This window comes from Lissotriton vulgaris, chromosome 2_2 (assembly GCF_964263255.1).
Source record: "Lissotriton vulgaris chromosome 2_2, aLisVul1.2, whole genome shotgun sequence".
NCBI classification, from domain to species: Eukaryota; Metazoa; Chordata; class Amphibia; order Caudata; family Salamandridae; genus Lissotriton; species Lissotriton vulgaris.
In genome coordinates this window covers 324874205-324885614 of record NC_141688.1, presented here as the reverse complement: position 1 = coordinate 324885614, position 11410 = coordinate 324874205, and the positions used below count along the sequence as shown (strand labels likewise).

General features: G+C 53.9%; 1 protein-coding gene across 4 annotated transcripts in view; it reads left to right on the top strand.

Moving 5' to 3' along the window:
• The first annotated feature begins 4429 nt into the window (after positions 1-4429).
• Positions 4430-11410, top strand: part of NR1H3 (nuclear receptor subfamily 1 group H member 3) — a 335465-nt gene continuing 328484 nt past the window's right edge. The window contains exon 1 of one of the 4 annotated variants that reach the window (XM_086959703.1): positions 4430-4552. The gene's annotated coding sequence lies outside the window, so the exon portion shown is untranslated. The remainder of the gene's footprint in view (positions 4553-11410) is intronic. The other 3 variants (XM_086959708.1, XM_086959702.1, XM_086959707.1) reach the window with 3 other exon arrangements.

The window sequence follows — 11410 nt, the reverse complement described above, 5'->3', positions numbered from 1 at the left end:
TCGAAGCTGAGCTGAGGAAAGAGGATGATAGCTGCCGAGCTGCCTTGATCGAGCAGCCCTTTAGCTTCCTCTGCCGTTGCCAGAGGAGTGGTCTCTGTGCCAGGGTAGGGTCGGAATCCAGTCTGAGTGGAGTGCTAAATAGCATGATTTTATAAAATTCAGATAAGTTTAGATTAACATGATTTTCTAGTATTTTACTTATCCCAGGGAAAAGAGAAATTGGTTTGTAATGTTGTCCAATTTCTTCTAATCAGTAAGAACTGCGCGTTTGTGGACAACATAAACTTAGGATGGTGGCAGATGATTCCATACACCCCCGCAGGGTATGTCGTCCCTTCGTCCAGCAAGCTCACAGTGCCACCGATAGCCCCCCTAACCCAGACAGGGAGCGAACAGGTCTGACAACCACTGAGCATGACAACTCTATTCCCTCAGGTACCTCGGTGAAAGATCGAGAACCTTTCACTCAGACCCTCGTGCTGTTCTTTTCTCAGCGAAATAAACAAAGAATGCACAAAGGGGCGCTCTCAATGTTTATTCAACCAAAATTATTCTTGTATAGAAAATGTGTGCTGCAAAGATCAACAGACAGAAGCAGACAAAAGTTATAACAAGTGTCAAGGCAGTGAATAAAACAAAGAGCTCCACCTTCTTGCTGAGACAAATTATAGATGCATTCATGTACAATATTACAACAGTCTAGCGTACCCCTATGGTGCAAACCCTAACCTACATGTCCAAGGCGTAAATGTATCGTATGCCAAGAAACCCCCTTCTGGGTGATCGAACCCCTTTACTGGGTGGGGAAGAGTGTGGAAGCCCCACGTTGGGCTCCATGTTGTGTATGTTCCCACTAATCAGTAGGAACTGCACGTTTGTCGACGACCTAAACGTAGGATGGTGCCAACTTATTCCATGCATTCCTGCAGGGTATGTCGTCCCTTGGACCAGCTAGCTCAGAGTGCAACCAGAAGCCCCCCTAAAGCTAGACCGGGAGCGAGCAGTTATGGCAACTACTGAACATGACAACTCTGTTCCCTCAGGAACTGGGTGAGTGGTAAGAACTGACCTTCCTACCACTAGACCATGCTCTGACATTGATTTTTTGATTTAAGTGATTTATAGCACACATACCTACCCGAAGGCTTCCCAGCGCTTAGAGACCAATGCTGAAATGAGGCTGGAGGTAGGTTAATAATACTGATTAAACAACTACGTTTTAATCGACTTCGGAATGCTGCTTCCTTCTCCAGGAGTCTAGATTCGTGTGGCATTGAGTTCCACACCTTGAGTGCCATGAGGGCGAAGGATCTACCGCCCCACCTGCCTCTCCTGATTCTCTTAGTTCTTATCCGCTGTTCGGAGCCGGACCTGAGGCTCCTGTTTGGGACATAGGGGGTCAACAGGTTTCTGACTGTACTCGGGCCTTGTTGTGTAGAGCTCTGTGTGTCTTGCAGACGCCTTGAACTTCATTCTGGCCTCCATCTGGAGCCAGTGAAGTGCCTTAAGATGCTTCGTGGCTGATTCCTGGATTGGGAGCTTACACCGCAGCCTTGGTGCCGCGTTCTGGACCACTTGAAGTCTGTTAAGAACGTATTTTGGCGCCCCTAGGAAAAGTGAGTTTCCGTAGTCCAGACGTGACAGGGATTGGACTGCTGTTTTTCTGAGCTGTTTGGGAACAGGCTCCAAAATTTTGTGGCGCAATCTGAGTGGTCCGAAACATGTGCTTACTGGTTTCTAGGCTTAGATCTCCCATGGGAGCTCCTTGTCGAGCCAGAAAGCAAGATTTTTGAAAGATGCCTTTGGAGTAGGAGGGATTCCCAGGCAGTTGGGCAGCTGGTCAGAGTCCTGGGGTCTGCCTCGTTCCCGAGGACCATCACCTCTGTTGTATCCCCATCCAGCTTCAGGCAGCTGAGTGTCGTCCACTCCACGACCCTTTCCATCCAGGGAGCTGAACTATCGGGGGCGGCCCCCGTTGGACGGAGCGAGTGGTGTGCGTACTGGGGTGGAAGGAAGCCCCTCACTTTGGGCTGCTTCTGGGGGTGCAGACTTCATTTTGAGTTTCTGTACCTCTTCACTCTGCCGAGAGCAGTGAGCCGCAGATGTATATGTGACCCCCTCTCCAAATACCAGTAGCAAACTTGTACTACTTGCTCTTTCTACCACACAGCTGAGCAAAAGGGACACAAGCGCTACACATCTCTGTCCAGACGTCTGCCACCAGCTCTCGTGTCTGCCTCACACCAGCCTCCAAAGGTAAGGTTGAGCATTCGACCTCTCATTTCAAGAAGCCTCAATGGAGGGTCTTTGCCCCAGTGGGCTCAGGAGACTGTGGCCCCTGTGGCTTTAAGGAAACCAGCTGTACGGTCAGACGGATGGCATGGCTCCCAGTGTCCCATGGGCCGCGCTCCGGGCACTCGGACTCAGAGAATCGACTTTCAACCTTCAGGGCTTGTCTGGAGCCCTCTGTCCGCTCTCCACGTACACAAAGCACATTCCTGCAGTAACCCTCACCCTGCGGTGCGCAGGAACCCCCGCCTCGTTATTACCGGCCCCCTGCAGTCCGCCCTCTAGGAAGCCCCCTCCTGCAGTCCGTGCCCGTCTGAAGCCCCCTCCTGCAGTCCGTGCCCGCCTGAAGCCCCCTCCTGCAGTCTCTGCCCGTCTGAAGCCCCCTCCTGCAGTCCGTGCCCGTCTGAAGCCCCCTCCTGCAGCCCCTGCCAGTGTGAAGAAGCCCCCTCCTGCAGTTCCTACCTACCCGAAGCCCCCTCCTGCAGTCTCTGCCCGTCTGAAGCCCCCTCCTGCAGTCCGTGCCCGTCTGAAGCCCCCTCCTGCAGTTCCTACCTACCCGAAGCCCCCTCCTGCAGTCTCTGCCCGTCTGATGCCCCCTCCTGCAGCCCCTGCCAGTGTGAAGAAGCCCCCTCCTGCAGTTCCTACCTACCCGAAGCCCCCTCCTGCAGTCTCTGCCCGTCTGAAGCCCCCTCCTGCAGTCCGTGCCCGTCTGAAGCCCCCTCCTGCAGTCCGTGCCTGTCTGAAGCCCCCTCCTGCAGTCTCTGACCGTCGGAAGCCCCCTCCTGCAGTCTCTGTCCGTCTGAAGCCCCCTCCTGCAGTCCCTGCCTGTCTGAAGCCCCCTAAACCGTCCCTCCATGCACTACCTGCCTGTGTTACTCCCTCCATGCACTCCCTGGCTGTGTTACTCCCTCCATGCACCCTCCTGCAGCCCCTGCCCGTTGAAGCCCCCTCCTGCAGTTCCTGCCTACCTGAAGCCCCCTCCTGCAGTCCGTGCCCGTCTGAAGCCCCCTCAAGCAGTCTCTGCCTGAAGCCCCCTCAAGCACTCTCTGCCCGTCTGAAGCCCCCTCCTGCAGTCTCTACCCGTCTGAAGCTACCTCAAGCACTCTCTGCCCGTCTGAAGCCCCCTCAAACCGTCCCTCCATGCACTCCCTGCTAGTGTTACCCCTCCACGCACTCCCTGCCTGTGTTACCCCTCCATGCACTCCCTGCCTGTGTTACCCCCCCCATGCACTCCCTGCCTGTGTTATCCCCTATGCACTCCCTGCCTGTGTTATCCCTCCATGCACTCCCTGCCTGTGCTACCCCTCCATGCACTCCCTGCCTGTGTTACCCCCTCCATGCACTCCCTGCCTGTGTTACTTCCTCCATGCACTCCCTGCCTGTGTTACCCCTCCATGCACCCCCTGCCTGTGTTACCCCTCCATGCACTCCCTGCCTGTGTTACCCCTTCATGCACTCCCTGCCTGTGTTACCCCCCCATGCACTCCCTGCCTGTGTTACCCCTCCATGCACTCCCTCCTGTGTTGCTCCAACCTCCATGCACTCCCCGCCTGTTTTGCTCCAGCATCTATGCACTCCCTGCCTGTGTTACCCCTCAATGCACTCCCTGCCTGTGTTACCCCTCCATGCACTCCCTACCTGTGTTGCTCCAACCTCCATGCACTCCCTGCCTGTTTTGCTCCAGCCTCTATGCACTCCCTGCCTGTGTTATCCCCTATGCATTCCCTGCCTGTGTTGCTCCAGCCTCTATGCACTCCCTGACTGCGTTGCTCCAACCTCCATGCACTCCCTGCCTGTGTTGCTCCAGCCTCTATGCACTCCCTGCCTGTGTTATCCCCTATGCATTCCCTGCCTGTGTTATCCCCTATACATTCCCTGCCTGTGTTGCTCCAGCCTCTATGCACTCCCCGCCTGTTTTGCTCCAGCATCTATGCACTCCCTGCCTGTGTTACCCCTCCATGCACTCCTTGCCTGTGTTATCCCCTATGCATTCCCTGCCTGTCTTACCCCTCCATGCACTCTCTGCCTGTGTTACCCCTCCATGCACTCCCTGCAGGAGTACTTGTTCCTCGTTCACTTCCTGGGTCCCTAAGTCCCTCCCTGCAGCAGGACAGCCCTCACCCCCCCCCCCCGTGTTTGTGTTGTCAAGCAGGCAGGCCATGCTGCCAGGAAGCAGGGTCAGGGGGAGGAGCAGGCATGTGACTGCTGCTGCCTTACAAACAAAAACTTTACGGCAAGTCGTGGAAGTGGAGGCTGTGGGTGAGTGGAGCGGCCGGGGGGGGGGGGGGGGGCCGGAGGGGGGCTCTGGAGGCCCAGGGGAGGGGGGGGGGGGCAGTGGAGGTCCGGTGAAGATCAGAGGGGGTGGGGGGGGGGGAGTGGGGGTAACACGTACTATGGAGATCTAAAGAGGCGCTGAACCCCGAGAGCTGGGCATAGGGACAGGCCGGCAGTGGTGGGGACAAGACTCCAGTGGGGGTAGGGAGGGGGCGTCGGGCTGTCAGCAGTGACCCCCCTCCCCCCTTACCCCCGGGAGGGGTTCAGGGTGGGGGCCTCAGGTGACTCTATTTCTGCTACTAACGTGCACCCCCTCCTCCCCCCAGGTCATAAGTTACCGATACTCCCACCCTCCCGCACCCCCCCCCCCCCGAGGTTCATGGGCTCACATGCCAGCTCTACAGGGGGTCCTACTTCTACCCTTCCTCTGCCCAGCTTTCTGGGGGTTGGGGGGCTCCGGCTGAGAGCAGGGGGTGCTCTTCCATCCCCTACGCCTGCTTCCACAGGTGGACCACACCTGAACCCTCTCCACCTGCTGTCCCAGCCTCACTGCCCTCTGAAGGTCTCTACCCTTTCTCTGTCATTTCAGAGTGCCTGTCCCAGCCCCACTGCCCTCTCTGGAGGGTTCTGCCCTTTCTGTATCCTTTCAGACTGCCTGTCCCAGCCCTCTGAAGGTTTCTGCCCTTTTCTCTATCCTTTGAGAGTGCCTGTCCCAGCCTCACTGCCCTCTGAAGGTTTCTACCCTGTTCTCTGTCCTTTCAGAGTGCCTGTCACAGCCTCACTGCCCTCTGAAGGTTTCTACCCTGTTCTCTATCCTTTCAGAGTGCCTGTCCCATCCTCACTGCCCTCTGAAGGTTTCTACCCTTTCTGTATCCTTTCAGAGTGCCTGTCCCAGCCTCACTGCCCTCTGAAGGTCTCTACCCTGTTCTCTATCCTTTCAGACTGCCTGTCCCAGCTTCACTGCCCTCTGAAGGTTTCTACCCTTTTCTGTATCCTTTCAGAGTGCCTGTCCCAGCCTCACTGCCCTCTGAAGGTTTCTACCCTTTTCTGTATCCTTTCAGAGTGCCTGTCCCAGCCTCACTGCCCTCTGAAGGTTTCTACCCTGTTCTCTGTCCTTTCAGAGTGCCTGTCCCAGCCTCACTGCCCTCTGAAGGTTTCTACCCTTTTCTGTATCCTTTCAGAGTGCCTGTCCCAGCCTCACTGCCCTCTGCAGGTTTCTACCCTTTTCTCTATCCTTTCAGAGTGCCTGTCCCAACCTCACTGCCCTCTGAAGGTTTCTACCCTGTTCTGTATCCTTTCAGAGTGCCTGACCCAGCCTCACTGCCCTCTGAAGGTTTCTACCCCGTTCTCTATCCTTTCAGAGTTCCTGTCCCAGCTTCACTGCCCTCTGAAGGTTTCTACCCTGTTCTGTATCCTTTCAGAGTGCCTGTCCCAGCCTCACTGCCTTCTGAAGGTTTCTACCCTTTCTGTATCCTTTCAGAGTGCCTGTCCCAGCCTCACTGCCCTCTGAAGGTTTCTACCCTTTCTGTATCCTTTCAGAGTGCCTGTCCCAGCCTCACTGCCCTCTGAAGGTTTCTACCCTGTTCTCTGTCCTTTCAGAGTGCCTGTCCCATCCTCACTGCCCTCTGAAGGTTTCTACCCTGTTCTGTATCCTTTCAGAGTGCCTGTCCCAGCCTCACTGCCCTCTGAAGGTTTCTACCCTGTTCTCTGTCCTTTCAGAGTGCCTGACCCAGCCTCACTGCCCTCTGAAGGTTTCTACCCTGTTCTCTATCCTTTCAGACTGCCTGTCCCAGCCTCACTGCCCTCTGAAGGTTTCTACCCTTTTCTGTATCCTTTCAGAGTGCCTGTCACAGCCTCACTGCCCTCTGAAGCTCTCTACCCTTTCTCTGTCCTTTCAGAGTGCCTGTCCCAGCCTCACTGCCCTCTGAAGGTTTCTACCCTGTTCTCTGTCCTTTCAGAGTGCCTGTCCCATCCTCACTGCCCTCTGAAGGTTTCTACCCTTTCTGTATCCTTTCAGAGTGCCTGTCCCAGCCTCACTGCCCTCTGAGGGTTTCTACCCTGTTCTCTGTCCTTTCAGAGTGCCTGTCCCAGCCTCACTGCCCTCTGAAGGTTTCTACCCTTTCTCTGTCCTTTCAGAGTGCCCGTCCTAGCCTCACTGCCCTCTGAAGGTTTCTACCCTTTCTGTATCCTTTCAGAGTGCCTGTCCCAGCCTCACTGCCCTCTAAAGGTCTCTACCCTGTTCTCTATCCTTTCAGACTGCCTGTCCCAGCCTCACTGCCCTCTAAAGGTCTCAACCCTTTCTCTATCCTTTCAGTGTGCCTGTCCCAGCCTCGCTGCCCTCTGAAGGTTTCTACCCTGTTCTCTGTCCTTTCAGAGTGCCTGTCCCATTGGTTATACCTTTGGCATGTAGGGGCTTCCTTTTAACGCTAGCCCATGATATTCCCCTTGCAGGACATCTTGGCCAGAACAAGACTTGGGACAGGCCTGTCCCTCACTTTCACTGGCCCCACATGTCAGAAGACACCAAGGAGTTTTGTCGCTCCTGTGTCACCTGCCAAGCCAGTGGCAAATCAGGTGGCACCACAAAGGCCCCCCTAATACCACTACCTGTGGTGGGGGTTCCCTTTGAACTTGTATACAGCGGCGTCACTAGGGTTGGTGTCACCCAGTGTGGTAACTCATGGTGACGTGCGGTCCGCACCCCCTAGTGACGCCACTGCGCCTTACTGTGTGCCTTTTCTCCCAGGCTCCTTTCCTGATATGGAACTTTGCACCTTGATGTGCGGACATAGCTTTGGGCTCTACTGGTGTGGATCTGCCAGCTCTGCACGCAGTAGCTGCGGCCCCCCTGTCGACGCAAGCTGCACCGGTCTAGCACCGGCTGATTCCGTACCGGCAGAGAGACCACAGGCCCGACCCTCCCCTACCGACTTCCATGCCTGCCTTGCCGCCCACAAAATTTCTGATGGCGAGGCACTCTTCTCTGTGCACATTGTCGGATCTCCCAGGTCCTCCGACTGCCACAGTGGAGGATCAGATAGTAGTTGGCAGTCAGAGACCGCTGGCACCTCTAGGATGAGCCGTGGCCACAGACACATGGACACAGAGCTCGGTCGCCTGGTATGGAGCTCGTCTCTACCGACGTGCGATGAGGTGAATGAACCGGAACCGGAAAGACAAGTAAACACTGAGGCAATGCTATGCCCCTCCCAGGGTTTGGCTCGCTCTGTGCAGAGGTGTGTGTTTCATTGCGCCTCTGTTGGGTGTCTGTCATTCACCCTGTCTGGGGGCTCCGCAGCCAGAGTCTCCGCCTGACTGCTTTTCTGTCACCCCGTCTTTCTGGGAAGCAGATTGTTCATGACCCTGTCTGCATCTCTGTGACCCTTCTACTACCTGTCTGTGTGTGATTCTGCGAGTGGGCCTGTGGAACTATCACTGTGTCTGCCTGCTTTGGTGTCAAGGTGTCACCCCATGTGAGGGTATCACCCGGTGCGGTCCGCATCCCCGCGCCCCCCTAGTGACGCCACTGCGTATAGGGATTGACATTGTTGGACCAATGGATCCCAAAATAGCCTCTGGGCACAGGTTTATTCTGGTGGTAGTGGATCATGCCACCAGATACCCAGAAGCTATTCCCCTTAGGACCACAACAGCACCTGTTGTGGCAAGAGCCCTCCTGGGAGTTTTCTCAAGAGTGGGTTTTCCAAAGGAGGTTGTTTCAGACAGAGGTGCAAACTTTATGTCTGGATACTTGACTGCAATGTGGAAAGAGTGTGGAGTGAACTACAAGCTCACCACACCCTACCATCCGCAGTGCAATGCAATGGTCTAGTTGCGAGATTTAACAAGACCTTAAAGGGCATGATTGAGGGTCTACCTGAAAAGCTTAGGCGGAGATGGGACATCCTACTGCCCTGCCTTTTGCTTGCTTACAGAGAGGTCCCACAGAAGGGGGTTGGCTACAGCTCGTTTGAACTCTTGTTTGGGCACCCTGTAAGAGGACCCCTGTGTCTGGTGAAGGAAGGATGGGACTTACCTCTCGATGGCAGAGTGCATGAAAAAGGCATCCAAAAACTTTGAGGCTAGTCAGGAATTACAAAAAGCCTGGCATGACCAAACGGCTGTGCTGACTGTTTACCAGCCAGGGCAGAAAGTGTGGGTGTTGGAGCCAGTGGCCCCAGCAGCCCTCCAAGACAAATGGTCTGGACCACACACTATTGTTGAGCAAAAGGGAGAGGTAACCTATTTGGCAAACCTTAGAACTCCCAGGAGCCCTCATGGGGTGCTTCATGTCAACAGACTGAAACCATATGTTGACAGGGCAGACATGGAATTGCTCATGGCTACTGATAAGGGACAGGAAGAAGAGAGTGACACTCTCCCTGGCCTGCATTCTCAGAACCCTGATGATGGTTCAGTTGATGGTGTAGCCTTGGCAGGCAGCCTCACCGACCAACAGCAGCAGAGGGACTGCAGACAAGTTCTACAGTCCTACAGACATATGTTTTCTCTGATTACAAGTCAGACTACCTGTTGCACTCATGAAGTGGACACTGGGGACAGTCTACTTGTTAAAAGTAAGATTTACAGGCAACCTGATCATGAGAGGGACTGTATCAGGACAGAGGTCCAAAAGATGTTGGAGTTGGGAGTCATTGAGCCCTCAGAGAGCCCTTGGGCCAGTCCAGTAGTCCTGGTGCCTAAACCTCACACCCAAGATGGTAAGAGAGAGATGAGGTTTTGCGTGGATTACAGAGGCCTCAATGCTGTCACTAGGACAGATGCACATCCAATACCAAGGGCAGATAAACTCATGGACAGATTGGCATCTTCCAAGTTTTTAAGTACATTTGACTTGCCAGGTGGCTACTGGCAGATCAGACTAGCTGAAGAGTCAAAAGCTAAAACAGCATTCTCGAACCCTAGTGGACATTATCAGTTTGTGTTAATGCCCTTTGGTTTGAAGAATGCACCTGCCACCTTCCAAAGGCTGGTGAAGCAAGTCCTCTCAGGTCTGGATGACTACTGTGCAGCTTATCTAGATGAAATTTCTGTCTTTAGCTCCACTTGGGAAGATCACCTGATCCACCTGAAGAATGTTCTAGAGGCCCTGCAAAATGCAGGCCTAACTATCAGGGATACCAAGTGCCAGATAGGGCAGAGTCAGGTTGTATACCTGGGCCACCTTGTAGGTGGAGGTCAGGTTCAACCATTGGAGAGCAAGATACAGGCCATAAAGGACTGAGCTCCTCCAACCACCCAGACACAGGTCAGAGCTTTCTTGGGCCCGACTGGGTACTACAGGAAATTTGTTAAGGGGTATGGTTCCATTGTGACCCCCTGAATGACTTAACTTCCAAGAAAATGCCAAAGAAAGATCAGTGGACAGTAAACTGTGAAAAGGCATTTGATGACCTGAAGCAGGCCGTGTGCACTGCTCCTATTCTCAAGAGTCCAGACTACTCCAAGGAATTCATTGTTCAAACAGATGCTTCTGAGTTGGGTGTGGGAGATGTTCTTTCACAACTGAATAAAGATGGTCAAGACCAGCCAATAGCTTTCATTAGCAGAAGACTGACCCCTAGAGAGAAATGTTGGTCAGCTATTGATAGGGAGGCCTTTGCTGTGGTTTGGGCCCTGAAGAAGCTGAGGCCATACTTGTTTGGCACTCACTTCAGGATTCAGACAGACCATAAGCCCCTCTTGTGGCTAAATCAGATGAAGGGTGAAAATGCCAAACTGCTCAGGTGGTCCATTTCCCTACAGGGGATGGACTTTACAGTGGCGCACAGACCAGGGACTGACCATGGCAATGCAGATGGACTCTTCAGATATTTCCACTTAGAACAAGAAGACTCACCTGGTCAAGGTTAGTTTAATGTCCCTGTGTTTGGGGGGGGGGGGGTTGTGTAGGAGAGTAGGGTCTGCTTCCTATGGTCAACCCCTCTTTTTGCTGTGATTCTCTGGTTTTTCGACTTTGACCCACAGCCCAGCTGTTCTCTCTCTAAATTGATACCATGTACTTTAGGTACATACCAGATTGGTTACTGGGTCACCTTTGTGAGCCCCTGTAAAGTGTACCCTAGGTACCCAGGGCATAGGTGCACCCTAGGCCTACCAGGGGCTGCAGCATGTATTGTGCCACACATGGTTTGCCTTCCAAACTGACACCACAGGTCTGTTCACACAGCCTGGGTAAGGTGGTGTAATCACCACTTACTTACATATAGTATACCTATATCTACCTTTATATATAGACACATATACACCTATAAGCCACTCCTATGGTAGGCCTCGACAATCCTGGAGGCAGAGTGCTTGGTTTTGTGGGAGAGGGTGCCCTAGCATGAGCTGAGCCCCTCTGCAGCTTTTGGAACCATCTCCTTATAGCTGTTCTATGATATAGCCATACCATATACTCTAAAGTGCACTATAATCCTCGCGGTTAATGCTAACTTTGGGTTTGCTTTATCAAAACATGTTGTTTAGGGTGTCAAACACTTCGGAAAACTACCCCCCCCCGCCCACCAATTCTGGCTGTGGGGGTAGCATTCCACCCTTCTAGAGGGAAAAGACATGTATGTAACTGCTTTACCCGGTTAAAGTTAAACAGAGCCTCAGCATCACAAAATGGATGCTGCTGCCACAGACACGAGTCTGACCTCCTGTTGCTGGGGGAAACTCCAGCAAGGGCGGCCTGGACAATAGGTTTCCTGTCCAGGGAGGTGGCAGCACCTACCCAGACAGGGGTTTTGTGTATTGGGGCAGGGAGGGCTGCATTCAGTGAATGCATCTAGACGCTGCCTGGGGCACACAATGTGCTCCATTCATAGCCCGGTTCAAACCG